Genomic DNA, 6,629 nt, shown 5'->3' with positions numbered 1-6,629 from the left:
CACTGAATATATCGCTAAACAGCAGTCTACCTCCGTGGATTATCTAAAAATATAGTTATAAATATACAGTGATCAGAAGATCAATTAAAATTAAAATATCAGTTGAAGTATGACATTCGGTTGACTAGTTATCAACTCAGAGCAACTAGGGTGTCTAGGACATTGCTGGTCTCCAGCTTTGGGGGGGGGACCGGCAAGTGGCCAATAATTACACACTGAGCCAATGATGAACCACTGTCTCATGATGGAATTTAAACACTGAAATGATATCTCTAGAGATGGAAAATAAGATTAAATCTGATTTAGGCTACATGTAGAGTTCTGTCATCGATGTAGGGTCACAGGAACTTTGTTGGGCCTCAGGTCTAGCCCTCTGGAGCTGTGGAGACCAGTGCTGGTTTAAAGCCTAAGAGAATTTTATGATAGACAGGAGGATGGCAAGGACCCTTTATCAGATGACTCTGATGTACTGTGTGCCAACAACTGACCTACATTGTCTGCCAATCTTTGAAAAACTTTTGGATGCTACGTTCTCATTTTATAGACAAGAAAAGTGATGTTCAGCCATAGATATGACACAATTCCATTTCTAGAAAGTGATGGAATTTAAACTTTGATTTCTCTCCTTTTTAAAAAATTTTTAAAAAATTTTTTAAAAAGCTTCTATTAAATGCAGTTTTTGGACATTAGGCAGAGTTAGGGGAGTCCTGCAGAAGAGGGGGAAATGATTGTAGGGGCCAGTGGGGTCAAGAACACCACAAGAAAACCTATAAGAAAACCTATAAGAAAAACATAACTGACCTGGGCCCATAGAGGCTCACAGAGACTGAACTGCCAGGTAGCTACCTGAACCAGGTAGCATGCATGGGACTGACCTAGGCCCTCTACACACATATCACAATTGTGCAGCTTGTTCTTCATGTGGGACTCCTAATGGTAGGAGCAGGGCTTGCCTCCGACCCTGTTGCCTGCAGGAGCAGGGCTTGCCTTCGACCCTGTGGCCTGCAGGTGCAGGGCTAGCCTCCGACCTTGTTGCTTGCCTTTCCTTCTACTGGGCTGCTCCATCTGGCTTCAGTAGGAGAGGATACACCTAGTCTTACTGTAACTTGAAATGCCAGAGATTGTTAGTATCCATGGAAGACCTGGCCTTTTCTGAAGAGAAATGGAGGAGGAGTGGATGAGCGGGGAGGTGGTGGGGAAAACTGGGAGGAGAGAAAGTAAAGAAAATTGCAGTCTAGATATAAAGTTAATTGATTAATTAATAATAAAAATTTTTATTCTTGGACAACTTCATACCTGTATATAATCCATGGTGGTTACTCTTGGCTCCTGTGTTTTCTTGTCTCCTCCCATCCCAGTGAGTCCTCCCTCTTTTCCAGTAAGTCCCTTTCTCACATCCAAGCCTTTTTGTTTTATTCTGTCACCTGCTGAGTTTAACCGGGGCCATCAGTATGGTCATGTGACTGAAGCCATTATGGAAGCCAGATGATCTTCTCTGTAGGTAAGCAACTGAAGAAAATGGCTGCTCCAGAATCCATTGTGGGCCAATAGAATGGGGGGGGGGAGGGGAGAGACAGAGACAGGCAGAGACTCAGAGAGAGACAGACAGAGACACAGAGACAGACAGACACAGAGAGACTAAGAGAAAGACAGAGAGAGAGAGAGAAAGAGAGAGAGAGAGAGAGAGAGAGGGAGGGAGAGAGAGAGAGAGGAAAAGAGAAAGAATCCTGCTAGTCCATCCCCAATCTGCTGATTGGCCACTGGCAAGTCTAGTCCTATGCAGGACCAGCGGAGGCATCGGTAACCGCTGAGTTCAATGCAATGGCTGTGTCATGGCCAGAAGGAGCATCTGACAGTCCTCCCTATCCTTTGACTTGACTCTGCTTTTCTGCCCCCTCTTCTGTCACGTCTGCTGGCCTTAGAGGAAGTGGTGTGCACGTCCTGCTTAGGACTGAGTGCTCAGCCATCACGCATTCTCACCTCCTGGGTTATCCATGAGTCAGCGTTCGTTACAAAGAGAGCATCTCGGATAGAGACTGACAGGAGCATTTGTCTATGGGTATAACCACCAAATTTAGAAAGCAGTTGGATGTGGTCTCAGGGCCTAAGACCTCTTCAGCCATTGGTTTTACAGTACCAGGCACAAATTCCCTCTGGTGGAACAGTCCTTAGTGTCAATGAGACAGCCGCTGGTCACCTCAGAGCCGTCATACTGCCATTACGCTTGTGAATGTGTACTGGCAGGCTGGTACTGAAGTTCGCAGATGTCATAGCTGGATAAGGCTTTCTCCTATCCATGCATGATGCCTTTCCCTCCCAGCAGTGTGCAAAGCATCCCTGGGGAAATGTGAAAGCTACCCACAGGGAGACACCTCAGTTAAGACTCAGCCTGATTTCACTAGACCTAGCCACAGTGATGGGTGGTGTTTTCAGCAGTGAGAGCTCATAACTGAGTTCTGCTGGGCAGCCAAGAGCAGCAGCAAAGCCTGCATTGTTTAGGGATGCTCTGGGACTCTCTGACCAGCACCTCCTAAGAACATAGTCTATGCTTGTCATTGAGACTTCTGTTTATGAACCCGCGGCTTTTTGTAGAGTATTAGAAGGCCACATAGGCAATCTCTTTCCTAACCCATTTTTAATCTATATTTTAAAAATTGGCTTACTAAGTAGTAGGTTTTTATATAGGTTCCATTGGCTCTTAGTTAGCTTCTCTTGTTCTGTAGTCTCTCCCATCCTCCATGCCCCTCTGCTGAACTGTTTCTGCCTGAATATCCCCCCTCTCTGCTTTCATGTCACCTACATTCTGCATATCTCCTCTCCATTAAGGGAGCATCCGACCAATGGTGTCTTTTTAGTTCCCTGGCTTTTCCTAGTACGCAAGTTGAACATGCTGTATTGGAAATTAAAGCTAGGCTCTACATATGAGGGAGAACATGGTATCTGTCTGTGCCTGGGTAACCTCACTCAATATAATTTAAGTACATGGAAATATGTGCTCAAGTTGCATGCATATTTATATGACATTGTGCATAAAGGACATCAGCATCTGTGGATTTGGTATTGCAGGTAGTTTTCACTCGACACAATCCCCAGTGGATATAGAACCAAAATGTTAGAAGGTGCTACAGTACAATTTCTGGATGGGAATCCTACCCCCCTTAGTTTCTACCTGTTTTTCTGATTCTGTTTTATATGTACTGATTGTGAAATAAGTGGAGAGACAGCCCTCAGGACTAGGTCAGAGTTGGGGCTACCCTGCGTCTTTTGGAGTGTCTGGATCTCTGACACTCCACAGGCAGCTTTCTTCCTCCTCGGAGGATGTGATCTTTTCATGAGTCATACCACCGTGGAGGCAAAGCAGCTTCTCTTTTCCTTCAAAAGCACAGTGATTTAATCACAGATAATTGCTGCTCCAAAAGATTGGCATCTTACATCCCTCGGTTTTGCTGTCTCTCAAGTCAAACAGCACAGTGAATCGGCGCTGTCAGTACAATAGACATTCTACCAGCATAAAAACCCACCTGTCTCCTCCATGCTTCCTCGAGTTATGTTTCCTTGTAATGATGGAACTTGATGGAAAGACATCTCTCACCCTATCATTATGTTATAGAATATGTTGATTAAAGTCTTGGGGAGCTCAATTCCATTCCTGGTTAGAACAAAGGGACTTCCATTTATCAAGCATCTCCTTTCGACCTCCCCGAGTTAAGTGCTTTGAATGGAGTGCTTCATGTACAAGGATGTGCAAGCAATACAAAGATTGCAATTTTCCAGGTAGGAGGACTGAGGCCGAGGGAGATGCAGAAGGGAATGGACCAGGTGAGGTAGGATTCATTGTTCATGTCATCAGCCAAGGCATCAGGTTGATAAGGACTTGCCAGCTGGCTCCACCCTTGACTGTAATCTGAGGCAGGCCACTCCACTTCCCACAGCCTCAGTCAGGCCCTGAAGAGAAGAGCCTTTGCACTGTTCCAGTATTGCATGAGGGCAAACTTAAAACTCACAGTGCCATTTGGTGCCACTGTCACCAGGGCATTTAAATTGCTCTTCCCCAGGTACTGTTGTAGATAGTAGATCCCTTCTTGGTATTGGATCCATTAATTTTTTTCCTCTGTTACATTTTAATCCTTTATTCTGTCTGCTTCCCCATCTGTGGGCATGGACTTTTAATCTACCAGGAATTTCTACAGTGTGTGAAAAGAATGTTCCTATCAGGGGTGAAGTCTTAGGGGCCGGACTTTGTAGGTTGGCAGAAGTCTGGAATCTAAGTAGATGACCTCTGGTGGAAGATGCAGACTCTGTCTGTGTGCTGTCCTTGGGCAGAGATCACATGATTGATTTAAGCCTTGTTGTCGGCTTATATAAACACAGCTCTGGAGAAGACTGGGAAATGCACAGGAGAACACAGAAATGGGTATCTTCCAAGGCTGCAAAGGAAACCCGAGAAAGATAGAAGGGACACGGATGCAACACCTTGCAAGCTGCTGCAGTCACATCCTCGGAAGCAGACAATCTTGTGTTTCCTTGGACAAATTCATATAAGTTTTTTAGTGTGTGTGTGTGTGTGTGTGTGTGTGTGTGTATGCGCGAGAGTGTGTGCACCTATAAATGTGTTTGAAGTGTGAGTGTGTGTGAGTGTGTGTGGTATGTGTGTGGTATGTGTGTGGTATGTGTGTGGTATGTGTGTGGTTGTATGTGTGTGGTATGTGTGTATGTGAGACTGTGTATGTGAGTATATGAGTGTATGAGTGTGTGTGTGTGTTGTGTGTGTATGTGTGTATATGTGTGTGTGTATGTGAGTACATGAGTGTATGAGTGTGTGTGTTGTATGTGTATGTGTGTATATGTGTGTGTGTGTATGTGAGTACATGAGTGTATGAATGTGTATGTGTGTGTATGTGTGAATGTGTGTGGTATGTGTGAGTGTGTGAGACTGTGTGTATATGTGTGTGTGAGTGTGAGTGTGTGTTACCAGTAAGATTGCTCTCTAGATACCCTTTCAGTGTGTTTGACTTTGATATATAAGGAGGATGTTAACTTGTGTGTAACTTTGTAATCTACCACTTGCTTCCTAAAAAAATATTCTTTAACTTTTAACCTTGTTACAAATTGCACTCTTTGGGCAATGTTAGAAAGAAAGGGAGAAGAGTTTCTTAGCAACCTTGGAGATGTAGTGTGGGAGTCGCCCAAATCCCATATGCACTCATTGCAAACAAAGCTACTGCAGTTCTGATCAGGCCACACTTGTCACACGGGAGCGCCTGCTCCTCTCTCAGAGCACCTCTCTGCCTTTCACAATCCCCGGCTTGGTTTATGTTTGGCCTGCTCTCAAATTTATTTCTCTGTCAAAGCCTCCAGTCCCAGTTTTGCCTGAACAGAGGCTGTTAAGAAGGACTCTCCAGGGAGCTGTCGGCGTGCTGGGAGACCGTGTTCTGCCACCAGTGACAACTGGAATCCTGCTGGCAGCTAGCATCTGAGTATTATAGAAAGAGGAACCCTCCCTTCATTGCATCTGGCACTTGTTCCAGGTGGTTTGAATCTGGATCTTTCTGCAATGTGTCCAGTGAGCTTGGATGGAGCCTCAGAGTCGTCCTTCCAGGAGATCAGGGTTTCTTAAAATGACTCTAACTCAAGAGTATTTATGAAGAAAACTGGTTAAAGAGCAGAGGAATGGGAGCCTTTGGGAAATAGAGAGTAAATGGTCGGTCATTGCTCTGTGAAACAGCATAAGGCATGCCAAGCAAGATCCGGTCAATCTGTGAACAAGAGACTGCAAGTGGTCACGAGGCAATCTTTAGGGGAGCCTCGCATACATTTGGTAGATGGATTACATTAACCCATAGAGACAGCCTTGAAGGAAGGGGGAAAACGAATCTACAGAAAAGTAGGTTTCAATTACACTGATTTTTGCTTTCTTATAGGCAGCTACAAATGCTTGGAGCAGAAAGAGAAAAAGAAAACAGAAGATACCGAGCCAGTCAGGGATCCCAAAGTTGAGTTTCTCTGAAGTGAGGGACAGCCTTCCATTTTAGAGTAACGATTTGGTAGAGAGACAGAATGAGTAGTTTCAACAATGATTGCCTGAATCCAGGGCTGTGGGGATGGACTCCAAGGACTGGCTTACACACTTTTTAAATATGTGCTCATTCATGGGGCTCAGGGCGTGGAACTTCTGTTTGTCTAATTCCACATAAACATTTCACACTTAGTGTTGCACTTACATTTTTGTCCATTTGAGAGAAGAGTGTCACCAATTTGGAAGAAAACCCTAAAAACCTGAATCTACTACAGTTGGATACTGAACCTATATTTTTTTCTGTATTTTTGCTCATAGTCTTTAGGGCCTTGTCAGTCCCTAGGACAAAGACAGGACCACTTCTTAATGTCATACTAACTGCACTGAGTACTGAGGAGAAAAAAATGTGCCTGACACACACACATACACACACCACTCACCTGCATTGTATCACATTATATCATATTGTAATACATTGCATCACATTGTAATACATTGTACCCTACTGTAATACATTGTAGCACATTGGATTGAAGTCCTCATAAGAACTGTGTTGGAAGGGAAAGACTGACATTCCCATTTTGTAGCCAAGAAACCTGAGGGCTAAAACCAA

Source organism: Mastomys coucha, unplaced genomic scaffold, assembly GCF_008632895.1.
Source record: "Mastomys coucha isolate ucsf_1 unplaced genomic scaffold, UCSF_Mcou_1 pScaffold7, whole genome shotgun sequence".
Classification (NCBI taxonomy): domain Eukaryota; kingdom Metazoa; phylum Chordata; class Mammalia; order Rodentia; family Muridae; genus Mastomys; species Mastomys coucha.
The sequence above is the reverse complement of the archived record's forward strand: the minus strand, read 5'-3'. Positions refer to the sequence as shown.